Source organism: Myxocyprinus asiaticus, chromosome 3 (assembly GCF_019703515.2).
Source record: "Myxocyprinus asiaticus isolate MX2 ecotype Aquarium Trade chromosome 3, UBuf_Myxa_2, whole genome shotgun sequence".
NCBI lineage: Eukaryota > Metazoa > Chordata > Actinopteri > Cypriniformes > Catostomidae > Myxocyprinus > Myxocyprinus asiaticus.
The window spans coordinates 15,747,486-15,775,484 of NC_059346.1; the positions used below are offsets into that span (position 1 = coordinate 15,747,486).

General features: G+C 38.4%; 1 pseudogene; it reads right to left on the reverse strand.

Annotated features, from left to right (window-relative positions):
* Positions 1 to 191: 191 nt before the first annotated feature.
* LOC127417255 (uncharacterized) lies at positions 192 to 27,999 on the reverse strand (annotated as a pseudogene).

Sequence of the window (27,999 nt, forward strand, 5' to 3'; positions counted from 1 at the left end):
TATTCAGCACAGTGTCAACATCATTAGCCCCAATTACACTTATTAGCTTGCTATGACTCATTAGGACTGTTTCAGCTCTCAGCTTTCACAAGAACATACACTGGAAAGAAGATTAATATTAGAATGATTTAAAGGCAGTCACACATTTACATTTATGTATAGTATTTCCATGATTCATAGGGGAAAGTATATTCTTAATACAAAATAAATGTAAAATAAACAATTTATAGTAAAATGTATTCACATGCTGATGGCCCATTCAAAAATCAGCACTTTTATTGAGACATTAAATATTGAGATGTAATGAGACCAAAAATTCAATAAATATATTATTGCTTAAAATATTAACATGCACACTCTAACTCAACCTCAATTAATTAATTCAAGTTCAGAGTGCAAAATTCATGAGTCAAGAGCAAATATTAAATTAAACCTGTGTCCAGAACCACACACACACACACACACACACACACACACACACACACACACACACACACACACACACACACACACACACACACACACACAGCAAATACAGAATAATTGATCACTGAGTCTTTGAAGGGAATTCAAACAGTATTCTGTCATTTTGAGCCCTTGAAAATTTGGCACATTTTATTTTCAGCATTTCTATCCTTTGCTTTTCATCTATCATAAAACAAACTGGTTACATTCATTTATTTTCTTAGTACATGTTACTGGTCATATTGTGCATGATTGAACAGTGCACGTTATGCCCAAAAAAAAAAAAAAAAAAAAAAGAATAAAAAAGTCTGATTTTGAAATCATTCAAAATGTTATACTGTAAGTTGCACTGCCTCGCCAACATTTCACTATCCAATCAAAGTCCGCCCTACGTTTTTTCTCTTGTAATATCCTGTTTCACTCAGAAATATGTCATATTGCGTATGTAAAATGGGTTATGAATGTTGTTTTATGTTGAGTTTAAAGGGATATTTCACCCAAAAATGAATATTCTATCATAATTTACTCAACATCGTGTTGTTCCAATCTTGTATGACGTCTCCCGTATCGTCTTCTATGGAACACAAAAGGAGATGTTATGCAACATGTTCCATCTCAAGTCACTATTACTGTAATTGTACAGAAAAAAAAAGATGCAATGAAAGTGAAGTGGCTGAGGCAGTTACATACAGGGTTAAAAATGTCATAAGGTTGAGAAAATGATAACAGAATTCAAACTTTCTCTAAGTATGACAGCAACAGATACAGTGGGAGAAAAGATCGATAGAACTTGCCCATTGCAAAGGGCTTTACACATATTCCAGAGCCAAATTATACAGCCTAGTGTACGAAAAGAGACAGTCAAACAATAAGACACAATGCATTAATGTGAAGGTGATAAAGAAAGTCAGCATATGAGGCTCCACCATTTGGACTCTTGTCTTCCACCAGGAGACGCTGCAGAGACTCCTCACAGCTGTCAACCTACTGCACCAACTTTAGCTGTACAAAGATCAACATGCATTAAAACAACATAAAATAATCCATTACACAATGAATATGTATGTTCCAAAAACATATGTCCAGTTTCAAACAAATCCAATATTACTGATATTATTGGTTTGCTGTAAGCTGTCATAGTCCTGTCACCTTGTCAGGTTGGGTTTCTGTCTGATGGGACCGTGGCATTATCATCCCGTCTGTCTCGTGTACGTTCTTTGTGTGAGCGCACGGGTCCGGTTGTTAGTTACCGCTGTGCGCAAGTTACAGCCGTGCGCTCTCCAGTGATGTCGCGGTCCTGTCACCTTGTCAGGTTTTGTCTGACGAGGACCATGGCATCATTGTCCCTGGTCTGTCTCGTGTTTCGTGTACATTCTTTGTGTGAGCGCACAGGTCCAGTTGTTGGTTACCGCCGTGCGTGAGTAACTGCCATCCTGTAACCTTGTCAGGTTCGTTTTTTGTCTGACGAGGACAGTGGCATCATCGTGCTCCGTTTGTTTTGTTCCAAGCGTGTTGACGTTTTCTTCCTCATGAGTTTCAGGTGCCGCTGGCACGTGGAATCAGTGTTTCCATGGGAACCCTGATTGTTTCCATGGAAACGCTGATCATGCCAACTTTCAGCTGGAGAACTGCACCTGTTCCTTGTTTTTTCATGTCTATTTTAATCCCCTCGTGTGTCATGTTTGTTGTAGTTTGAAATGTGTTTACATTATAGATATCTGTTTGATGTTGAGTACTAACCTAACTCTCTCTGCCTAGTTGTCCCTGTCTCGTGTATCTTTTGGTTGCCCGTGTGTCGGGTGTGTGGTTGCCTTCCAGTTTGCTGTGTGTCAGCTAAGCTTCAATGGAGGACTGCACGATTCTATTCCTGACTTCCACAATGCACAGAGACTATTATTTGTTGTAAATAAATACTTTGAACTGTTCCTCTGCTCTTGGGTCTGTTTGCTCTTACTGTGTCGCTCATTACACCATCCTGGTTTGCGCCATTGTGCCAATATTACACAAAGTTAATTTTGTGTCCACATCCTGTCAGCTCCTGAATTAAACATTCTCCAAATGAGGAGTATGAGTCATTCACCTGGTGAGTAACAGCTGCCATGGACTACAGAGGGCATATGAGAGCTCTGGTGCTGATGGAGAGGGAGTTCTCAAGTACAGGACGCTTGATCTACAGAGAACATTCAACACATGCACATATGTATAAGACCAAAGTAAAGTAAGAGAAATTAGTGCAATACACAATACAACAAACGTCCACAGCAGCATAAAGTATTGTGACGTAGTGTTATTAAATCTGGGCAGGGGGATTCCCTTTCTTCAGCATGCTTAATGTGGGGCTGTAATGTAGTAGTTAACTGGGGCAGTTAAATGTTATTTAATGAGTGTTTACAGCAAACTAAGTAAAGAGAGATTTGTGTTGATGTTTTATGTTCTATGTGGGTTTTGGAAAAAGTTCTTGTTATATACATTTTGGGAATACCACAATTGAGAATGATGTAATTTTTCTATACATTTCATATACATAAAGTTTCCATACTTAAATTTAGGTCTGTTCATCAAACAAAGCTAATAAATGACTTAAGAAGATTTGGAATTCAGTGCACAAATCTTATGGACCACTTTTATAATACGTTTATGGTGCTTTTGTGTCCTTTTTGAAGCTTAAAATCTCAAGCTGGACAGTTAGTTATGTTTAAGAATAAGTTATTAATTTATTATTATTATTTATTATGATTAAAGGAATAGTTCACCCAAAAAGGAAAATTATCTCATCATTTACTCACCCTCATGCCATCCCAGATGAATATGACTTTCTGTTTTCTGCAGAACACAAAGATTTATAAAAGAATATCTCAGCTTTGTAGGTCCATACAATGAAGTGAATGGGTTCCAAAACTTTGAAGCTCCAAAAAGCATGTAATAGCAGCATTAAAGTAATCCATAAGACTATAGTTGTTTAAACTATCTTCTGAAGCAATCTAACCATTTTTGGGTGAGAACAGACTAAATAACTCCTTTTTCTCTTTACATCTTGCCATTACAGTCTCTAAGCATGATCATGATTTTGAGCTTGATTACACTTCCTAGTGCTTGACACATGCACAGAGCACTAGATGAAGCTAGGAAGTGTAATCTAGCTTGAAATCATGATCTCTAAGGAGACTGCAGATGTCAAAATATACAGTGAGAAAGGAGTTCAATTTTGGTCTGTTCTCACTCAAAACCAGAAGTCATGGATTAAACCAATGGAGTCTTATGGATTACTTTTGTGCTGCTATTATTTGCTTTTTGCAAAGATTTGGACCCCATTCACTTGCATTGTATGAACCTACAGAGCTGAGATATTCTTTTAAAAATCTTCGTTGGTGTTCTGTGGAAGAAAGAAAGTCATTCACATCTGGGACGGCATGAGGGTGAGTAAATAATGAGAGTATTTTCATTTTTGATCGAACTATTCCTTTAAATTATTAATAATTTTTATTAAGCTATTTTTATATTAAAGCTAAAGTATTTTTGAGTGAACTATTTCTTCAATTGAGAGACTAAACAAAATATACTTTTATAAATTAATTTGACACACCACAGGGCTACTTAATGAACTGCAAACAAGCTTAAAAAGGTGATTACAAATGCTACAAAAAATAAAAATGCTTTAAAACAAATTTTGACAAGAAATGGTGACTAGTAACAGCACTTAAAATATACATTTTCTCTTCAACATATACTGTGTATACATTTTAAGTGATGATCTTGATTTTAAAGAAAAAAGTTCAAGGGCATTTGTCAACTAGTTAAAGAATGTGGAGATCTTATGGTGGAAAACAACTATTTGAATAAATATGCAGCCGGACTCCATCTGGTGCTGTCTTACCTCGCCAGATGTGAGACTGGAAAAGGAGTTGGTGTTGAAAAGCTGCAGAAGGGTGTGTGGAGACACACAGCTGCCCACCCACAGGAGCAGTGCCAGTGGGCAGTAGATCAGATACAGACCCCCTGGATCCAGACTAGAGACAGTACAGCGCACAGTTTCTCCTACTGATGGCATGTTGGCATTATCAGCAGAGACAGGCTGCAGGAGAGAGAAGGGTAAAGACAGAGACAGTGGCATCATCATCTCATTAGGGGAGAAAACATCAATATTTTTGGTGTAAGTTTGCTTTGGGTTTAGAGGAGATGTGTCATGGAAAACAGGATTTTCTTTTCTCTTTTAAAATAAAAGTAGAAATACTCATAAGTAGAAATGAGTATATAAGTAGAAATACTGGAAAGGAAGCACCAAGATCATTTATTGAAACCGAGCCACAAAAACAGGTAATTCATAAACCAACATGATATTGACATAATGAGCTCAACATGATCGCCCACATTTTGTATATCGATGTCTATTCAGTATTCGGCAACCTGATCCGCAATGATGAATGTCAGTGTTAACTATGCTGGTACACAGATATTAACCAATCAAAACAGATGTCATTTACATATAGAAGTCTTAAAGGCACAGTAGCATATTTAAAGGAATATTCCGGATTCGATACAAGTTCAATTGACAAAATGTGTGGTATAATGATGATTACCATAAAAAATTATTTCAGCCCATCCCTCCTTTTTTTATAAAAAGCAACAAGCGAGGTTACAGTGACAAAATTACAAAGGAATTAAATGGAGCCAATTTTTGGAGGGTTTAAAGGGAAAGTTCACCCAAAAAAAATATTCTCATTATTTACTCACCCTCATGCCATACTAGATGCGTATGACTTTCACTATTATGCTGAAAGCAAACAAAGATTTTTAGAAGTAAATCTCAGCTCTGTTGGTCCTTTCAGTGCAAGTGAATGGTGGCCAGAAATCTGAAGGTCCAAAAAGCACATAAAGGCAGCTTAAAAGTAATCCATAAGACTCCCGTGGTTTAATCCATATCTTCAGAAGTGATATAATAGGTGTTGGTGAGAAACAGATCAATATTTAAATCCTTTTTTTACTAAAGTAAAACTGTGTCAGCAGCTCCTGTGGCAGGTTCAACTTCCTTGCTTGTACTTCCTTCGCCAGCTGAGGAAGTTCAATCTGCCTAAGGAGCTGCTGACACAGTTCTACTCGGCTGTCATTGAGTCTGTCCTGTGCACATCTATAACTATCTGGTATGGTTCAGCCACCAAATCAGACAGAAGGAAACTACAACGGACAGTCAGGACTGCTGAGAGGATTATTGGTGACCCCCTGCCCACCCTCCAAGACCTGTACATCTACAGAGTGAGGAAACATGCAGGCAGAATCACTCTGGATCACACACACCCTGCCCACTCCCTCTTTGACCTGTTGCCCTCTGGCCAGCCCTACAGAGCACTGAGCGACAGGACATCCAGGTACAAGAACAGTTTTTACGCATTTTCCACAATTAAACTGCCTCGGGACTGCCCCATAGTGCAATAATGTAAATACATATCTCATGAACATATATAAATTCACATATTTAATTCAATAACTGTACATACTCCTACCTTGCACATACATTACCACTTGCACATGTACATACGCCATTCTGTTACATGTCCTATTATTTGTATTTCTATATATACTCTTACCTTGATTTATTTTCTGTGTCTCACTGTAATGTTCTGTGTGCACTTGTCTCTCCTATCACCAAAAAAACAATTATGTACGTGAGCACATCTGGCAATAAAGCTCATTCTGATTCTGATTCTTCTCATTCTGAAAACTCTCCACTTTCACTTTCACATTTGAAAGTCAAATGTGGCACCTATTTAGTTTCACTTTCACATCTGAAAGTGAAAGTGGAGATTTATAGTAAAAAAAAAAGGACTTAAATATTTATCTGTTTCTTACCCACACCTATCATATTGCTTTCGAAGATATGGATTTAAACACTAAAGTCTTTTGGATTACTTTTATGCTGCCTTTATGTGCTTTTTGGACCTTCAAAGTTCTGCCCATCATTCACTTGCATTGTATGGACCTACAGAGCTGAGATTTTCTTCTAAAAATCTTCGTTTGTGTTCAGCAGAAGAAAGAAAGTCATACACATCTCGGATGGCATGAGGGTAAGTAAATTATGAGATCATTTTAATTTTTGGGTGAACTATCCCTTTAAAGGAAGAAATGTGAAGCTTATAATTTTATAAAAGGGCTTACATGAATTCTTCTGTTCAAACTTGTGTATTATTTTAACTGTAAAGTTGTTTAAATTGTAATTTTTACAGCTGTCTTTGGGTTTAAGGGTTTTAGGGTTTACAGCGTTACGTTGTAATGGCAACGAATGTGTAAAATTGGATATGGCTTTACACGAAAAAGTTTAGCAAGTGATTTGATTACACTAAAATCATGTTCACACGCTTATAATCTACTGTATGTCTTGTGGTTTTACTTTAAAAAAAAGTATTTTAACCTATTCGGATTGTCCCATTCACTTCCATTATAAAGTGCCTCACTGTAACCCAGATTTGCTTTTAAAAACTTGGGTTACAGTAATAAAAAAATATAATGCTGTAATAAATGCTACAAAAGTGTAGAATATGCTCCCTGCAGAGCAATCCAACTGAGAAAAAGGAATTCTTAAAGACAATTCAGTGACTTATTTGGATGAACAGAATGTTATGGACATCTGTCTCTCACCAAAGCCAGAACAAGTGGGTAGAACTGAGAAGCAATGCTCAGCGTGTCCATGGAGACAATTAGGCTACATATACAGAGCTGAATACAGAGCTACGCAGCCCAGGCAGCACCTCGCTCTTGCACAGACTGTTAATGTAGACAGGTAATACTTTCAGAAATTGAGACAACACCAGCTGGAGAGAGAGAAAGAGAGAGAAAGAGAGAGAGGAAGATGACAATCAAGCTGTATTGACACAGAACTAAATTACTTGGATCCACATTTAGCACGCACGGACTCTATCCAAATTATGTGATTCACACAGAATGACAATCTCAGAAATAATAACTGTGCTTGAATGGCTCTAATGCACTGCTAATACTGCTAATGGAAATCTTGGTTGCATCTTATTCACTTGAAATTAATTGAAATTTCAGTCACAGTACATTAGACTGTCAGTCATTTGTTAAAAACAGCTTTAAAAAGAGAAGGCTTTAAAAGTCGAAAATCTCTAAAAAAAAAAAAAAAAAAAAAAAGGTTCCGCTTGAATGGTTGAATGCATGAATGTGACAAAAATAGTGACCATTCATTTAAGCATTTAAAATGAATTGGACTAAAAACAGCTGGAGCTTCATTTTTAGTATCACAGATTATGATTTAATTAGGGCTGGGTATTGATGTACAGTGCATTCAGAAAGTATTCAGACCCCTTCATTTTTTTCACATTTTGTTACGTCTTATGCTAAAATGCTTTAAAAAAAATTCACATCAATCTACACCCCATACTCCATAATGACAAAGCAAAAAACAGATTTTTTATAACTTAGCAAATTTATAAAAAATAAAGAACTGAAATATCACACTGACATATGTATTCAGACCCTTTGCTATGACACTTGAAATTTAGCTCAGGTGTATCCCATTTCTCTGGATCATCTTTGAGATGTATCTACACTTTGATTGGAGTCCACCTGTGGCAAATTCAAATGACTGGATATGATTTGGAAAGGCACACACCTGTCTATATAAGGTCTCACAGCTGAAAATGCATATCAGAGCAAAAACCAAGCCATGAGGTCAGAGGCAGGATTGTGTTAAGTCAACTTTATTTATAAAGCACGTTTAAAAACAACAAAAGTTGAACCAAAGTGCTGTACAATTAGATACAAAAGTGTAATAGAGTACACACATTTATAAAAACAATCAAACAATATAAATTCAAATGAATCAAAAGATACAGAGTAAAGATAAGTTTTAAGAGAAGATTTAAAAATGTCTAAAGATGGGGCGGGCCATACGTGTGTAGGGAGACTGTTCCAGAGTTTGGGGGCGACAACAGAGAAGGCTCGATCTCCCTTAGACTTGCAACGACAGTGAGGAACTGATAAAAGAAGTTGATTACAAGATCTAAGCATTCTAGGACGTGAATATGGGTGCAGAAGGTCAATAATATATTGAGGAGCAAAACCAGACAGGGCCTTGTAGACGTAGTTACGAATTTAAAAATCAATTCTAGCCTTGATAGGAAGCCAATGAAGGGGTAATGTGATCCCTTTTTTTAGTCCTAGTTAAAAATCAAGCTGTGGCATTTTGAACCATCTGTAAACAAAATAAAGCAGACTGAGGCAGACCAGCACACAGAGAGTTACAATAATCCAGCTGTGAAGTAATAAGAGCATGGATCACAGTTTCAAGGTCTTTACCAGTGTGAAAATGCTTCAATTTAGCAACAGACCTCAATTGAAAGAAACTTCCCTTAGTAACGGCACTAATTTGTTTGTCAAACAGTAATGATTTGTCAAAAATGAACCCCAGATTTTTGACATGCATATGTATATTGGAGGAAAGCAGACATAGCTGGGCTTCAATGGCAGAAGATGTCCTGGAAAAGCCTCAAATCAATACTTAAGTTTTGCTTTAATTTAACTGCAAAAAAAATGATTCACCATCCAGCCTTTAATTTCCTCAAAACACATAAAAAGAGAATCAACAGAGCATCTGCTATCAGGTCTAACTGGTAAATAAAATTGTAAGTCGTCTGCGTAACAGTGAAAAAAAAGTTTTTTTTTAAAAAATGGAGCGGGGAAGCATATAGAGAGTGAACAATAATGGTCCCAGAATAGAACCTTGGGGCACACCGCAAGATGTTTGTCGAGGAAAAAAGACCTATATTTAAAGAGAAAGTACTCTCTCTCAGGTAGGAGGCAAACCACTGCACAGCCAGACCCTGAATACCAACCATACACTCCAACCGGTTTAAAAGTATTTTGTGATTAATCATGTCAAATGCTGCGCTCAGATCCAAGAAAATAAAAACAGCACTTGTTCCTGAGTCAAGTGAGAGCAAAATGTCATTAGTGACTTTCAGAAGAGCAGATTTAGTACTACGTAAGGTTCTGAAACCAGCCTGGTACTTATCAAATATATTAAAAGAATTCAAGTATGAGTATAACTGCAAATAAACAACTTTCTCCAGAAGTTTTGAGATGAATGGCAACTTGGAGATAGGCCTGTAATTGGTATGTGGGATCGAGATGTTTTTTTGGTTTTTTTGAAGCAGAGGCTACAAAATTGCATGTTTAAAACTAGCTGGGACTACCCTATTTGCTAGAGAGCTGTAAATAATTGCAGTCACATCAGAGCTCATCGTTTCAAAGACATCTATGAAAAGACGAGTAGGCAGTACATCCATTTTACAACTTAAATACTTCATCTTAGAAACTAAATCAACAATGTGGGCTGAAGAGTCTGGCTGAAAGCAAGTTCGAGAGCTGAGTGGCTGGAATACCAGCAGTGAATAGAATTTTGCAGGCTGAATAGAGGCCTTAATTTCTTGGACATCTGAGTGAAAAATTGAAGAAACTTCACACAGGTTTCAGTGGACACATCTGGACAGGCAATTGAAGCAGGGTGTAACACAGAGTCAATGGTCTTAAACAGCACTTTGGGCCTATTTGCATTCTCAGAGATTAATTTAGAGAGGAAATTTGATTTGGCCATTTTCACTGATTTCTGATAGCTATATAAGCAAGTCCTTAAAATGTCATATAAAACCTGGAGTTTGTCTTTCTTCCACTTCCACTCAGCCTTTCTGCATTCTTGTCTGAGAGTGCGGGTGTAGTCATTTAACCAAGGCTGGATGGCACCCTTGCCCTTAACTCTCCTGGCCTTAACAGGAGCAACAAAATCTAACGCAGAAGAACATGATATATTAAAAACTTCAACCAGCTCCTCAGTATCCAGACCAATGCACAGAGAGTCTGAGAAATGGGCCTGATAGTAGTCTGTAAACTGACAAGCAGTAGAGGAATGAATGCCCCATGAGAAATATGAAGACTGAGAGATAGTGGGTGGAGGACCTGAACCAACAGAATCAGATACAATTGAATAGTGGTCAGAAATACCAACATCGGTCATGCCATGCGAGGGTCGGATGTGTGAACGGCAAGCTCTGTGCACTTTGCTAGTTTTTAATACTTTTTGTGTCATAAACCGGTGAGATTCGATACACCCTGTGCCATAACTGTTCTATGAAGACAATATGTCAAAGAATTCAAAATCGTAGGGCTCTGGAGACATTAAAAGACACTTACGTGCTCAAGCTGACACCCCTGACAGGGCCGCAGACCAAAGACTCAGTTTGGACGGTGTGGCGGGAGAGATTCAGCATCAGCTGTCGAGCATGTTGGTAATGCTGATGAAGGCTGTAGCTGACTTGGAGGATCTTGTTGTAATAAGTTGATCAATCACGGCCATGGAGACGAAGTTCTCTGAGTTGGTTACAAGAATGGGGGGCGTCAAGAAACGAATCGATTATCTGGAGTCATCAGAGAGGGAATTAGCTGCTAACCCGCTAGCAGCCGAAGTGGATTTGGAATGCTTTTTGGAAAAGCTGGAAGACTTTAAGAATTGTAATCGTCAAAACCACGTCCGAATTGTTGGAATTCCTGAGCATGAATAAGGACGAGATATGGTGAAATTCCTAGACGAGCTCTTCCAGAGTCTGCTCAATATAACAGGCCATAAGCTGGAAATCGAGCAAGCTCACAGGGTCCCGGCTCAGAGATCAGTGGAGGGACACAGGCCCCTATCAATTCTGGCCAAATTTCTGAGATCATCCGATAAAGATCTTGTGTTATGCGAGGCGAGGTGTAAAGGAAGGCTTTCTTGGAAGAACCACAAAATTTTCTTGTTCCCAGACTTTGCGAATTCGACAAGAGAGAAATGTGATCGATTCAAGGAATGCAAGAAACTCTTACATCAACGGAAGGTCGCTTTTGCACTGATGTGCCCGGCCAAATTGAGAATAGATACTAAGGATGGCTGCAAAATATTTACATGTCAACCACAAGCATTGTCCTTCATAAAGTCAATGGACTGAGTAAGTAATTGTGTGATGCAGCCGAGTGGACTTGACTCACTGAACATTCACTTGATCGTCCGAGGAAACTGAGAACCTTCTTTGTTTCTTTTTGTGCTGGTTCCGCCTAGCGGCTGGAGTTTGCTTTGTGGAATAACACTCCTTCGGGACAGTATGTGGATGAACAGGCATGTTCTTTGTGCATGTGCCTCCTATTGGATGGAGCTTGTTTTGCGGAATATTTCTTGCAAATCATTAGAGTGATTAGAGCATGTGTTACACTCATGTAACAGCCGAATGGGCCGGCTCACTGAGCATTCGTTTGACTGCCCGAGGAAACTGAACGGCCTATTTTTTTTTTTTTTTTATGTGCTGGTTCTGCCAAGCTGTTGGAGCTTGTTTTGTGGAGGAACACACATTCAGGACAGTTTTGTGCATGAATCTACACGTTCTTTGTGTTTATTCCGCCTATTGGCTGGAGTTTGTTTTATAGATTATTTTCTGTTGTGTAATTCTGTCTCACAAAATTTGTATAGAAGCACCAGACTAGAGCAATCTGATGGCAAAGTTGTGCGGGGGCTCTTGAAGGCATACATGGACTGTTTGAGTTTAGATGGATGGACGCCAGTTGGCGCTTTCGTGCGCGGGGTTAATGCGCATGTTTTTCTTTTTTCATTTTTTTTTTGTTTCGGGGGAAGTTTGGGGTTTGTTTGTTGCTCAAATGTTGGAATGTGGTCTTTATCATTTTATTTTTGACACACAATATATTTTTAGTAATATGTCAAAATGTCAAATGTTAATATGAGTGGATTGTCTCTCTCCATGTGGAATCTGAATGGGTTGGGACACCCCATAAAAAGAAGGAAGGTTATTTCTCGTCTTAAACGTAAGAAATATGATAAAGTGTTTCTTCAAGAAACACATCTTTCCCCGCAGGAAGCTGAAAAATGTGGGAAGATATGGGGTGGACACGTTTTCTTTAGTGCTGGCTCAAGTAAGAGTAGGGGAGTCATTACACTGATAAGAAAGCATCTACAATTCAAATGTCTCAAACAGATTAAAGATAAATTAGGAAGAGTCATTATTGTTTTAGCAGAAATTCAGGGGCAAAGGTTGATTTTGGCTAATATTTATGCACCTAACGCTTTTTTATAGATCTTGAAGGGATGTTGCAAGCCGCTGACACCCCTCATTATATAATATTGGGAGGAGACTTTAATCTATTGATGGACTCAGTCCTTGATCATAGTGAAGCAAAAGTGTGTAAGCCCACTAAGGCACAGTGATGCTTCACAGGATGTGGAAAAATCTTGGTTTTACAGAAATTTGGAGACTTTTGAACCCATCTAGTAGGGACTATACATTTTTTTCATCAATTCATAAGATTTATTCTAGAATAGATTTTTTTTATATATCTAAGTTTCTCATTTCATCTGTTGTTGATTGCTCAATTGGAAACATTTTAGTCTCAGATTACGCTCTGGTGAGTTTAAAGGTGTTGCCATATACGGAGAAAAAGAAATCATATAGTTGGCACTTTAATGTATCCCTTTTGCAAAATCCTGAATTTCAACAAATGTTAAAGGCCAAAATCAATATTTATATGGAGAACAACTGGTCCTCAGTATCCTCTGTGGGCATGGCTTGGGAGGCAATTAAGACGGTTCTTAGGGGTCGGATTATACAGTATGCCTCATTCATCAAAAAGTCCAAAGCACGAGAACTCGTGGAGTTGGAAGGGAATATTAAAAGTTCCGAGGCAGAGCTGAAGCGCCGAATGTCGTCTGATGGCCTCAGAGAATTGACCTGACTGAAATATAGATATAATACTATTTTGTCACGGAAGGTGGAGTTTTGGCTATTCAGGTCAAGACAGTCATACTTTGAGTCGGGGGACAAAGCAGGAAAACACTGGCCAGAGTCTTTTTCTACCATTCCCTCAGTGAAATCTGCTGGTGGAGATATATTTACCTCGGACATTGATATTAATAATGCTTTTAAAGGATTCTATCTTGATATCTATAGTTCAACGTCTTCGTCTACTGACCCTAACCCTAACTTTGTGGAACCATTAGAACTCCCTAAACTGATGACGGAGCAAAAAAATTCTCTTGATTCTGAGATAACATTGGAGGAGTTTGGCGAGGTAATTAAGGCCTTGCCTACAGGCAAGTCTCCGGGACCAGACAGCTTTGCTGCTGAATTTTTTAGATCTTATGCTACAGAACTGGCTCCACTTTTGCTAGAAGTTAATACGGAATCTTTAAAGAATGGAAAGTTTCCACCAACCATGACACAAGCCTGGATTAGTCTGATTCTTAAAAAGGACAAAGATCCAAGTGAGTGTAAGAGTTACCATCCAATTTCCCTGATCCAGCTAGACGTTAAAATATTGTCAAAAATTTTGGCTAACCGATTAAGTTATGACATCTCTTATACATATAGATCAGGTGGGGTTTATTCGGGGCCGCAGCTCTTCTGATAACATTAGGCGTTTCATCAATATCATGTGGTCAGTGGCGAATGATCAGACTCCAGTCGCTGCCATCTCACTTGACGGCGAAAACGCATTTGATATGGTAGAATGGAATTATCTTTTTAAGATTTTGGAAATATACAGGTTTGGGAATACTTTTATTGGATGAAGTTACTTTATAGACACCCAGTAGCGGCGGTACAAACAAATTGATTAATTTCAGATTATTTTACTCTGGATAGGGACACCCGGCAGGGATGCCCTCTTTCCCCATTATTGTTCTGTCTTGTCCTGGAACCATTAGCAGCCACGATAAGAAGGGAAGATGATTTTCCAAGGGTGGTGGCGGGAGGTATGGAGCATAAGCTTTTGCTTTACACAGATGATATTTTGTTATTCGTTTCTGACCCTACTAGATCTATGCCTTGCCTCCACAGAATTATTAATTCATTTTCTAAATTCTCAGGATACAGAGTAATTTGTCTAAATCCGAATACTGCTCGGTAACGGCTTTTCAGCTGGGCGCCTTTTAGTGGCCTAAACAGGGCATTAAGTATTTGGGTATTTTATTCCCAGCAAATTTATGCAATTTAGTCAGAGTTAATTTTGACCCTTTCATAAAAACATTTTTGAGCGATGTGGACAGGTGGGCTTCACTACATTTATCTATGACTGGAAAGGTTAATGTTATAAAAATGAATTGTATTCCAAAATTCAACTACCTACTACAGTCTCTCCCCATTGAAGTTCTCCTCTTTTATTTTAACAATTTGATAGTAGAACTAAATCTTTTATATGGAATGGTAAACATCCTCGAATGCATTTTAACAAGTTACACAAGACAATTGACAAAGGTGGGTTTGGTCTCCCCAAGATTTCGTTTTACTGTTATGCTTTTGGACTCAGACATTTGGCGCATTGTTCACTTCTGCCTGAGAGAGCCCCTCCCTGGCTCTTTATTGAACAGGAGGTCCTTGCCCCATCTTGCCATTGCAAAGTCTTTCTACCAAGCTGCCCAGAGAAGTAAAGACACATCCCGTTATCTCGCACATGCATTTAGTGTGGACAAAAGTTTCCCACGTGTTCAATTCTGACATTTACCTGAACGTTGTCACAAGTATTTGGTTAAACCCTAAATTGTGCATTAACAAGTCCCCTTTCTGCTGGACAGAATTGATTGAGAAGGGAGATGCTACGCTGGGTGACCTGTATGAAAATGGAGCGTTGAGATCTTTTGAAAATATTATACAGCAGTTTGGGATTCCCAGATCTCAATTCTTCAGGAACTAACAGCTGCGCCATCTACTTCACACCACCTTTGGGTGTAGTACGCAGCCCCCTAAAGTGGTAGACACTCTTTGTATTTAAATTTTTTTATCAAATCTTACAATAATAAAGAAAAGCAAAACATATATATTTATATACAATCAACATTTAAACCCCACATCCCCCCCTCCCCCTCCCCAACCCCGCCCCCCAATAAACAACCCTGTGGTCACACATAAGTAAATATATAGAAAAAAAAACAAACAGACACACAAAAAACAAACACACATATATATATATATATATATATATATATATATATATATATATATATATATATATATAATCATACTCACTTAAAACTATACTACACTACTCTCTCCACGCCCCACCCGAGAGCCCTCCAAAAACTCAAAATACTTGCCCCATTTCCAGACAAACAAATCTAAGTCACTCTTCCCAATGACACCTCCTCATAAGCCGCCACCCTCCCCATCCCGTGCACCACTCCGGATATGGGGGCGCACCAGCTGACCTTCAACCCCTCAAAATAACCTTCCTGGCGATCATCACATAGGTCAGAACCCAATTCTCTATATGACTATCCCCCACATAGATGACCGCCCAATCGCCCGGAACACAAAGTCTGGGGCAAAACGAAGCACAAAGTGCCAACCACGTCACACACAAAATTCTGAACTTTCAACCAGAATTTCTGGATCTCAACACACCACCAAAAAACATGGGCCATGTCTCCATCCTCCAATTGGCATCGCCAGCAGGTGGGTATGTCTTTAAGACCAAGCCTATACAATCTAGAGGGGGTCCAATAAAATCTATGCAAAATCTTGAATTGCATAAGACGCACCCTTGCATCTCTAGATGCAGACTTAACGTTTTTAAGAATCCTAGCCCACACTCCCTCCTCCAATACCGAGTTGAAATCTTTCTCCCATACTCTCTTGTTAGAAGTTATAGCTCCATCCCAAATTCCAAATTCCAGCCGATATAAAGCCGTTCAGTGTCCTCGGACAGACGGACAAGTGTTCAGTGAGCTGGCTGTTTATGAGTGCAGCAGATGACGTAATCATTCGCAAAAATACTCCACAAAACAAACTCCAGCCAACAGGAGGCATAAGCACAAAGAACTAACAGATTCATCCACAACTGTCCCAAAACAGTGTTATTCCACAAAACAAAATCCAGCCGCTAGGCGGAACCAACACAAAAAGGAACAAAACAGCCGTCCCAGTTCCTCAGATGGTCAAGAGTGTATTGAGCAAGTCAAATTCACTCACACGGATGCCGCATAAAAAATTACACCATGACTTACTCAGTCCGTCAACTTTATAAAAGACATCCTTTGTGTGGGAATGTAGATATTTTGCGGCCATCCTTAGTATCCTTTCTCAATCTGGCCGGGAACTTCAGTGTAAATGCGATATTCCGTCACTGCAAAAGTTTCTTGGAGTGTTATTCCACAAAACAAACTCCAGCCGCTAGGTGGAACCAACACAAACAGAAACAAAAATGGCGCCCAACTTTCTCGGACAGCCAAGCGTAAGTACAGGGAGTTAATCCACTCTGGAGCTACGAGAAAAACCAAATGAGTTACTCACCCATTGTTTTTATGAAGGACAGTGCTTGCTTGGGACACGTAAATACTTTGCGGCCATCCTTAGTATCTATTCTCAGTTTACCAATTTACTACACAATTACTGGTGAGTGAAATGTAATCATTTAATAGCCAGTTGCCAAATCTATACATTTTAGTCGCTAGTGTGAAATTTGGTTGCAAATGCGAGTGATTTCCTCTCATTGTGGGTTGAGCATAGAGTAAAAGATTGATCTTGGGATTTAAGAATCAATATTGAGGACTTCCGGTTTAGGCGATAAGAACATACTGCTCCCGATAGTGTGGCAAAAAGGCCTTTAACAATAATCACTACACGAATGAAACTTCTCAAAATAATTTGAAAAAGAATTGGGCCATGACAAAAGACAGGAAAAATAAATCTAAAAGCGAGAAAAGCATACAAATCACAGAAAATGCGACCGAGGCTAATAACGCCTATGCCTAGCTTGCTAATCATAGTGAAGACGAGGAAGAAATGGAGGTTGATTTGAAGACTATATTTAGAGAAATAAAAGAGTTTCGCCAAGACAACAAGAAACAATTTCAAGAACTCAAGGAGGACATAAACAGGACTCGGTGAAGCCAAATAGTGGATAACAACTACGGAGGAATGACTACTATCAATGTAATAAGCAATGATGGAAGTAATAAAACTCCAAGATCAACTCAAAGCTAAACAAATCGACCAGGAAGGATGCAACAGGTGAAATAATATCAGAATCTACTCTGTACCTGAGGGATCAGAGAAAGATTTCCTGTCCATGATAGCTTTTATTGAGCACCTGCTAAAAGGAAATTTACAACTCCCCGCTGATATGAGCCTACAGATTGAGAGAACACACAGGGCCCCCACGTCTCAACCACCTGCAGGATCTTCCCCGTGATCCATAACTGTGAGATTTCTGAACTACAGAACAAAAGAAGATTATCAAAACAGCATGGCAAAAGAGGGGATTTGTCTGGAAGAGAAAACAAATTAACTTTGATCATGATTATGCGTCAGGTGTTTTAAAAAAAGTGACAAGAATACATGGAAGCAAAAAAGATCCTGAAAGAAAGGGGAATCCACTTACAGACTCCCTTCCTGGCTAAATTGCGGGTCTTCTACGAGGATGGAACTCGGGTTTATAACACAGCGGCAGATGCAACAAGAGATATGGCTGAGAGGGGATTACCTATGAGCATCATTAAACTGCCGGAAACACTGCTGGAGAGGATCTGGGGGGATGTCATGGATGTCCAGTGACTGGAGTGGGCAAGTCCGAGGTGGGGAATGGGGGACACGAGTCAGATCGACCGTTGTAAATACACTCCAATAATTCAGACAGGAACCCATGCAAGAGGATTAATCAGTCTTAAACAAACTCTGAGAAATATACTGGGGGAAATTTTGTGATGATGAAAAGCCAAAAATTAAACTGATAAATACATCGGAAGTGCGATAGGATACTCCTGCAACAAGGCATGCATGATTTTTACTGTATTGAAGTATTGGAGGGCCCTCCTATAGGAAAGAGAGGCCTATCCTCCTTAAAGTGGTCTTTTTTTAAACATACTTAGGGTTATTTTGAGAACTCCACTTTTGGAAGTCTTTAAGATTTTGGTTAAGATCCATGTTATGTTTCATGTGTTGCAGTCCTTTTACTGTTTTAGTTTAGATGTATATTGTTATATGGCTGCTGTTCAAAGCAGTCAGGAGGATGTTGCACAGACAACTAGCATTGGAAAGAAACTACAAGACATTATTACTTTACAAAGGCCTATGTGATGGAGACTAAAAGAGTCTAAAAGTCATCTCTTTCAATATTAATGGTGTGCTTAACCCTCAAAAAAGAATCAAAATAATCACCAAATTAAAGAAAGAAAAGACACATATAGCCCTCCTACAAGAGACACATTTAAAGGAAACAGAACACTTAAAACTTAAACAAGGGGGATTCAAATATTTATTTTCCTCCTCCTACAAATCTGGACATAGAAGAGGGGTAGCGATTCTTATATCAAAGCATATTAGCTATGGACATCTGTTGAAAAAGAAGAATAAAGAAGGCAGATTAGTTTTTGTCAAAGAGAGGATAAATGGGTCCTTGGTTACTATATTTAATATACTGCATATGCCCCCCCAGGCAGTGAGTGGTCCTTCTATCATCAATTATTTGAAATAATATCTACAGAATCCGAAGGAATACTTATATGTGTGTGTGTGTGGGTGGGGGGTATGAATATTTGACTATCTAAACTGGATTCCTCAAGGATAATCCTGCTCATCAGAACCACATGCAAGAAAATGAATACCATTATAAAGGAAATTGGAATCATTGATATTTGGAGAAATGTTTTCCCATCTGGACGAGACTATACACACTTTTCTGCACCTCACTCAACATATAGCTGAATTGATTATTTCTTTACCTTTCAGATTAAATTTTTTATTGGTTGCTCTTCAAGCATGACACATAACACAACAAAATATTCATGTACAGTATTCATGGAGTCAACCATTATCCAAACCCCATTTTTTACCTTCCCCCCTCCCAATCCCCAACCCCACCCCACCCCAACAAACAACAAACAATTTTTTATGTGCTTATCCCCTATATTAATGACCGCCCCATCGCCTAAAATACAGAGTCTGGGGCAAAATGAAATTTGAGTGCCCAATACGTCATACATAAATCTCTGAACCCTCAACCAAAATTCTTGGATCTTAACACACCACCGAAAAACATAGGTTGTGTCCCCATCTTCTGTTTGGCATCGCTAGCATTTTAATAAAGGGTCAAAATTAACTCTAACTAAATCACACAAATTTGCTGGGAATAAAATACCAAATACACAAAGTTTCTATTATCTTCATCAGTAGACAAAGACGTGGAACTATAGAGATCAAGATAGAATTCTTTAAAAGCATTATTAATATCAATGGCCAAGGTAAATATTTCACCTCCACCAGATTTCACTGAGGGAATGGTATAAAAAGACACTCTCTGTTTTATATATCTAGCCAGAAGCTTCCCTGCTTTGTCCCCCGGCTCAAAGTATGACTGTCTTGTCCTGATTATCCAAAACTCCACCTTCCGTGACAAAATATGACTATATCTGGGTCAGTTCTCCGAGGCCATCAGATGACATTTGGCACTTCAGCTCTGCCTCGGCTTTTTTAATATTCCCTTCCAACTCCACGAGTTCTCGTGCCTTGGACATTTTGATGAATGAGGCATACTGAATAATCCAACCTCTAAGAACCGATTTAAGTGCCTCCCAAGCTATGCCCACAGAGGATACTGAGGACCAGTTGGTCTCCATATAAACATTGATTTCAGCCTTTAACATTTAATGGAATTCAGGATTTTGCAAAAGGGATACATTAAAGCACCAACTATATTATTTCTTTTTCTCCGTATGTGGCAACACCTCTAAACTCACCAGGGCGTGATATGAAACTAAGATGTTTCCAATTGAGAAATCCACAACAGATGAAATGAGGGAATTATATATATATATAAATCTATTCTAGGATGAATCTTCTGGACTTATGAAAAAAATTTATAGTCCCTACCTGATGGGTTCAAATGTCTCCAAATATCTGTAAGATCATGATTTTTACACATCCTGCGAAGCGTCAATGTTGCTTACACACATTTGCTTCAATATGATCAAGGACTGAGTCCATCAAAAGATTAAAGTCTCCTCCCAATATTATAGAATGAGGGGTGCCAGCGGCTTGCAACATCACTTCAATATCTATAAAAAGCCCTGATCATCAACATTAGGTGTATAAATACTAGCCAAAATCAACCTTTGCCCCTGAATTTCTGCTAAAACAATAATGACTCTTCCTAATTTATCATTAATCTGTTTGAATTGTAGATGTTTACTTATCAATGCAATGACTCCCCTGCTCTTCCTTGAGCCAGCACTAAAGAAAACATGTCCACCCCATATCTTCCCAAAATTTTCAGCTTCATGCGGGGAAAGATGCGTTTCTTGAAGAAACACAATATCATATTTCTTACGTTTAAGAAAATAAATAACCTTCCTTCTTTTTATGGGGTTTCCCAACCCATTCACATTCCACGTGGAGAGAGACAATCCACTCATATTAACATTTGACATTTTGACATATTAGAAAAAATAGATTGTGTGTCAAAAATAAAATTACAAAGACCACATTCCAACATTAGTGCAACAATCAAACCCCGAACCAAACCAAAACAAAAACGTGTGCATTAACCCCGTGCATAACAGCGCCAACTGGCGTCCATCCCTCTAAACTCAAACAATCCATGTATGCCAACGAGTGCCCCCGCAACAACTTTGCCGTCGGATTGCTCAAGTCCGGTGCTTCTGTAAAAATTTTGTGAGACAGAATACACAACAGAAAATAATCTATAAAACAAACTCCAACCAATAGAAGGCATAAGCACAAAGAACATGCAGATTCATCCACAAACTATCCTGAAGGAGTGTTACTCCACAAAACATACTCCAGCTGCTTCGCGGAACCAGCACAAAAAGAAACAAAGAAGGCGATCAGTTCCTCGGACGGTCAAGTGAATGTTCAGTAAGTCAGGTCCACTGGGCTGCATAGACAGTATCACACAGTAACTTACTCATTCCATTGACTTTATGAAGGACATCGCTTGCTGTGGGCATGTAAATATTTTGCGGCCATCCTTAGTATCTATTCTCAATTTGGCCAGGAACATCAGTGCAAAAGCGACCTTCCGTTGATGTAATAGTTTCTTGCATTCCTTGAATCGATCACATTTCTCTCTTGTCGAATTCGCAAAGTCTGGGAACAAGAAAATGCTGTGGTTCTTCCAAGAATGCTTTCCTTTACTCCTCGCCTCACATAACACAAGACGTATTACAGCAAGATCCTCCAAGTCAGCAATGACCTTCGCCTGCATTGCCCACATGCTCGACAGTTGACGCTGAATCTCTCCCACTGCACCGTCCAAACTGAGTCCCTGGTCTGCGGCCCTGTCTGGGGTATCAGCTTGAGCTTGTAAGTGTCTTTTAATGTCTCCAGAGCCCAAGGATTTTGAATTCTTTGACATATTGTCTTCATAGAACAGTTATGGAACAGGGTGTATAGAATCTCACTGGTTTATGACACAAAAAGTATTAAAAACTAGCAAAGGGCGCAGAGTTCGCCGTTCACACGTCCGACCCTCACATGGCGCCACGTGACCCCCCCAATGTTGTTAGATTTTTTATCACTCCTATACATAAAAAATACCAAAGAAAGAGAGCAAGTTGTTGGAGATTGTGTGGCTCGGAAAAAGCCAACCACTACCATTTATTTTGGGAGTGTCCAAAAATGTTGCCATACTGACAAGAAATCCACAAGTGTTTGGAGAGTGTATTCAAAGTTCCCTTATAACTTTATATCTAGGCATTTCAATACCTAACCTACAAAAATAATTCAGATAAACATTTAATGAGAATTTTGCTGATAGCTTGTAAAAAAGCTATCACTAGGAAATGGTTACAGTAAGAATCACCAGAAATCAATGACTGGTTAAGAATCGTAAGAATTAAGAATTATTTTGTTTTCATACGATTATACTATTATTATTATTATTATTATTATTATTATTTATTTATTTATTTATTTTTTTTTTACCTTATATGTGTTTGTTGTCCACAATCAAAACAAAAATGTAACCATGGCTACAGCTGAAAATTTTCCTTTTTATTGTAAACTGTACATAAAAATACTTTTTTATACCAATAAAAATACAATTATTTAAAAAAAGAATCAATATTGAGATTGTTCAGATGAAGATCGCGATGCATCTGAAAATGTAGATTTTTACCCACCCCTATTTTAATACTCAAATAAAATTATTGTTTAATCTGTATGAAAAAACTCCAGAATATATGAACATTTATAAGCATGTGTGAGTCCAGCAACTTTGGATACTTAAAAGAGAAGAAGATCCTCACTAAATACACAGCAACATGTGAAGCATTGGAAAACAAGAATGAAACATTCTTCAACTGACCTGTCCTGGGGACACAGAGGTAGTGCAGCTATGTTTCATGAAGCATGCTAACATCTCAGTAACCTCCGTCTGTAACTCCTCACACAGGGACTGCAGTGGACTCTCCAACGCTGTGGAATACACTGACACACACAATGACAAGAGGAAAAGGTTCAATTAAGACCAATAAATTATGTCTTCAGAAGTTTTTAAATCTTGAAATGAGTCTTCAGGACTATTTTAATGGTGCTTTTTCTGTCCTAGTTGGAGCTTAGCCCATAAAAATTACCATCCACTTTCATTGCATTAAAAAGAGCAGCTCAGATATTCTGCTTAACATCTTGTGTGTTGCACAAAAGAAAGAAAATAATACTGGGTTGGAACAATATGAGGGTGAGTAAATAATGACAAATACTTTTCTTGCAGTAGAATGTGAGAAGAGTCTCGGCCTACTATTTATGACCTACTAAACTGAATAGAAGTTAATATTGAGTAACTTACAGTTTAAACACAATATGGCCAATATTTTTTTTTTAGTTTTGCTCCTCCAATGAAAATAAAAGCTAAAGCAGGATCAATGATTGTGTGTCACCAGGCAACACACAGCTGTCAGCTCGTGAACATGGACAAGTGGAGTAATACAAACTGCATCTAAATTATCAGTATTTTTGCAAAGCAGCTTTTACAGTCAAATTAGAGAATCGGAACTAATTATTGTTTAATACACAGTATTCAGTAAGCTCATAGCCAATGTTATTTGGTTAGCTTTCATTTAGCAGACACTGTTCATCTGATGCTAATCACTGTGTGCTAATTGCAGGGCCGGTGTTTCTAAAACCATGTACGGTAAAGTGCTTTGGTCATGAGCACAACAGTAATAGAATAGGAAGGGGACCGTTTTGTAACTCTTTCGGTTAATAAGTGGCCCCTACTTGCTTCCAACATCCTTTTTTCATTAGCAGCACTGATACTTTACAAGTAGGCCACCACAACCCATTATGACATTCCAAACTAATTTTCGAGGCAGCCAAGTGGTTGTTTTCATTTCAAACATGTATAGCACCTTTAGTCTAATTAGGCTCTAAAGTTTTGAGACAAGCTTCTTCCGGTATAATAGGCCATGAAGGTGTAGTTGATGTACTAATGGCATTTATTACCTGTAGACTGTTATAGCAGATGAGGCTGCCTCATTACAGTGAGAAAGGGGATGTGCCCTGGCCAAGCTCCGCCTACTTCTTGATGAGAGAACACAAACATGTGCACGCTGTAGCCTTGAATGACACACTCTTTAGCCAATGAGGTAGAAGTGTTTGTCCTTGAAAGATGGACTAATATAGAAACAAAAGGGAGCATAGACATTAAGCAGATAACGAAACACAATAACTTTTACCTCAAACTTAAAGGGGTCATGTCATGAGGAATACAATTTTACTTGATATTTTAACATATAAGAGGTCATTCTACTATAAAAATCATACTGTAAATTTCAGAACTCAAAACTTAATCTCCAATGCAATAAAAGCATTTATTAAAACCAAGCTGCAAAAATGACTTCCCTACGTCACTAGGGTGCTCATTTTATGACCGCCTCTACAGCAACAACATCAATGCCTACTTTAAATCATCGCACCCTTTGCCCCGCCCACTGGTGCTCAGTTCGTAAACAGAGAGAGAGCAGGACAGACAAGCCTAGTGTGGCCTACTAACTATTCCTTAAAACCAAAGGGGAATCATCTGGACTATTTTAATTGATTTCTGTACATAAACATGCACTAGACAGACGTCTTTGACCGTTGTCATGTATCTCGTGCCACTTTTAAAACACGCAGTGTCAAGTTACAACTCTGAAAAGGAGACCCCAATCTGTTGCATTCAGCTGCTCTGCATCTTGCTGTTTTGAGTGCAAACGCATCCTGGACGCATTCTTGTGCCCATCTGTGCTATTTTTAATTGTTGATGTGTATGAAAAGATACACTAGATGGACATCTTTGATCGTTTTGATGCATTTCCAGTGATGTGCGCATCAGTGCAGGATGATGCTGTATGTGTATGCGTCTTGTTTCACCGTGCTTTGGACTATGTACAGTACTGTGAAGTCTTAGTCACATAAGATGTTTCACAAAAACATTTGTCTTGAGATGGTTATACTGTATATATCTTCAGCTTTAGTGTGTCAATAGGAAATAAACATTTTAAACTCCCAAACATTCCTTTTGCAAACAGAATAGAATAGAACAGAATAGAAGAACAAGGAGCTCTGCAACAGATAACATGGCCCCCACAGAGTCCCCCACTGAACATAGAGTCAGTCTGGGAGTACATGAAGAGACAGAAGCTGTTGAGACAGCCTAAATAGATAAAAGAACTGTTGCGAATTCTGCAAGAAGCTTGGAACATCCTATCTGCCAACAACCAAGAAAAACTGTGTTCAGGTGACCTAAGAGAATTGGTGCTGTTTTGAAGGCAAAGGTGGTCACACCAAATATTGATGTAGCTTTTTTATGTTTACTGGACTTTGTATGATGCTAATTTATAAATGAAAACTTTTTATGGCATTATTTTTGAAAAATAACCGTAAGTAAAAAGTTTCATACATGAATATATCAAATTAAATGACTGTTTGATAGTTTGTGGTGCTGATGTGCTTGAGTGAACAGCTTAATATATCCAGATGAAATGAGTTGGATGTGCGTTATGTTTAAACCCTGAAATCTAGTTTTATAACGTTGTGGAGCTTGTTCATTCTCTTCTGACTGAGTTTCAAATATTGCTGTATTTGAGGGGCTGCACGATGTTAGCCAATCATAACAGTGGCCATATACATTGAAGTATAAAGGAGGCGCTTTGCCCAAAGCTGAGCGTTTCAGACAGAGGGCCAGAGACAGGGTGGAAAATTATGATTGTTTGGGGGGAAAAATACTTTACAAACATTATCAGTGGATCTCAGGGAAGATAATAAAATTATAAAAAAAGAGTATGTCATGACCCCTTTAATGGACTTAATAGTGTAAATAAAGGGATGAATGATGTATTCAGTTTAATAGCATCCTGCTCGATTCACCTTCACATTGCTAGAACTGAAGAATCCAGAGGAACTCTTCTGATTTGTGCCTTCAGTAAGAAGTGAGGAATGAAACATCAATAACTTGCCAGGAGACCCTACAGCCTTTTGAAATGAGATGTAAAAGATTCGTAAAACAACATGTAAAACAATCATATAATTTTCCATCAAGGGCATGTGGAAATGGTTTAATGGAATAGTTCACCCAAAATGAAAATTTACTTACTTTCATGTCATCCCAACCCTGTATGACTTTCTTTCTTCAGTGGAACACAAAAAGAGAAACTCTGAAGAATTTACTAGTCACTTTTCCCCCCACAATTACCGTGAATGGAAACTGGAGCGTTCAAAGAACAAAAAGCACACAAAAGCACCATAAAAGTATCATAAAAGTGATCCATATGACCACATATGTCTTTTGAAGGCATACAATAGCTTTGTATGAGGAAAAGACTGAAACATAAGTCTTCATTATTATGAAGAACACTATTATTCACTGTTAATCTTCACCTCCAGTGAGCTGTAAACTTGAGAACTCCTGTGGCCTGATTAATAAGTCAGTGAGTTGAACCCGAGAACCAGATCAGTGCGATTTGTGAACAAATAATTTAACAGATTTATTGACAAAATCTGACTATAAAGAATGATTCCAATGAGAGCTAAAGGGTGAATATCAAAATTATCAGTTAATAACAACTTAAATTTCTTGCTGTTCTTCACACAAAGCTATCATATGATTTCATAAAACTACTTTTTTTTTTGTCTTACAGGAGAAAGAAAGTCATACGAGTTTGGAACAACATGAGGGTGAACTACACCTGACTATTCCATATTTTTGGGTGAACTATTCCTGCAAGATTCATGTTACAGCCTTTACCTGAAGAATTTTCAGTGCAGAAGAAACAGGGAGCTCTTGTGAGTAACAGAGTAAAGCATGACCATCTGGAAAGCCATTTTTGCAAGTCTACAGAATGTGTGTTGTTAATCCATGCATATGTCTGTTGATGTTGATGTGCCTTACCTATTCAAAGCCTGTAACTGGGAACACATCTGCAGACAAATGTGGTCTATCTGCCCTGTTCTCATTGCACTGGCAGAAACATCTATTGCCAGCAGCAACACAGCAGCATTGTCCTGTTTAGAAGACCAAGAATTGAGGGCAAATTAGGACAAGCACTCTATTACTTCGTCCAAATGTTTTACTAATAGCACGCATAAGACATAATCATACTTTAAACTAGCAATTCATAGTAACCTTACCCTGACTTTTATGAACTCCAATTGAAAAATATCATTTGTGTGAGATCATTTAACCTTTCAACAATCAGGTCATTTATCATTCAAATAATATCATTAATATAATCATAAGTGCAACAAAGAAAAAGTAGTTACAAAATAGCAGGAAAATTTTAATTTCATATAAGCACAATAATACCCAAGATTATAACCCAAGTTTAAAATAAGTCCATGCCATCCTGACTGTCTGTTTCTCCAGGATCTCATATGATCCTAGACTGAGCTCAGATTCTTTGTCCCAGTCAACATGACAACCCTGATCAGTGGATTGATAAGACTGCCATGGCACTATGATACAGAGAAGAGCATAGTTTAAAACTAAGAAATAAAGAAAGACTGTAGGGACTGTAAGCCAAATAAAGGCTGACTTGATGACTAACTTACCATCCATGAAATTGTCACAGAAAGGACAGTAGAATCTTTGCCCACAGTCCTGCCAGCTCATAGCAGGGCTCACGAAGGCCCCGCAGTGTGCACAGCCCTTAACACATTCCCCTGCTTCACACACTGGCACAGTATGCTGCAGAAAACATTTACATGTCTACATAAAACTTTCAGTCAGTCAAACAGGCCACAATCAAAACACTGAGGAGAATCTGAAGGGATTCTGTAAGTCTGAAGATGAACATAACTCAAGACCAACTACACACACCGTGCCTAGACAAATAAAAGTGATTTAAATAAAATAATTTATCAGATTATTTTATTAATATTCAGTAGCATAAAGATGTCTAAATCAGCTCTCTATTATACATACTTCTACTCTCTCAGGCCTGGCCAGTGGACACACAATTGCACCCAGTGGCAGGTGGGTCTTCTGAGCGAACTGAGCCTCCAT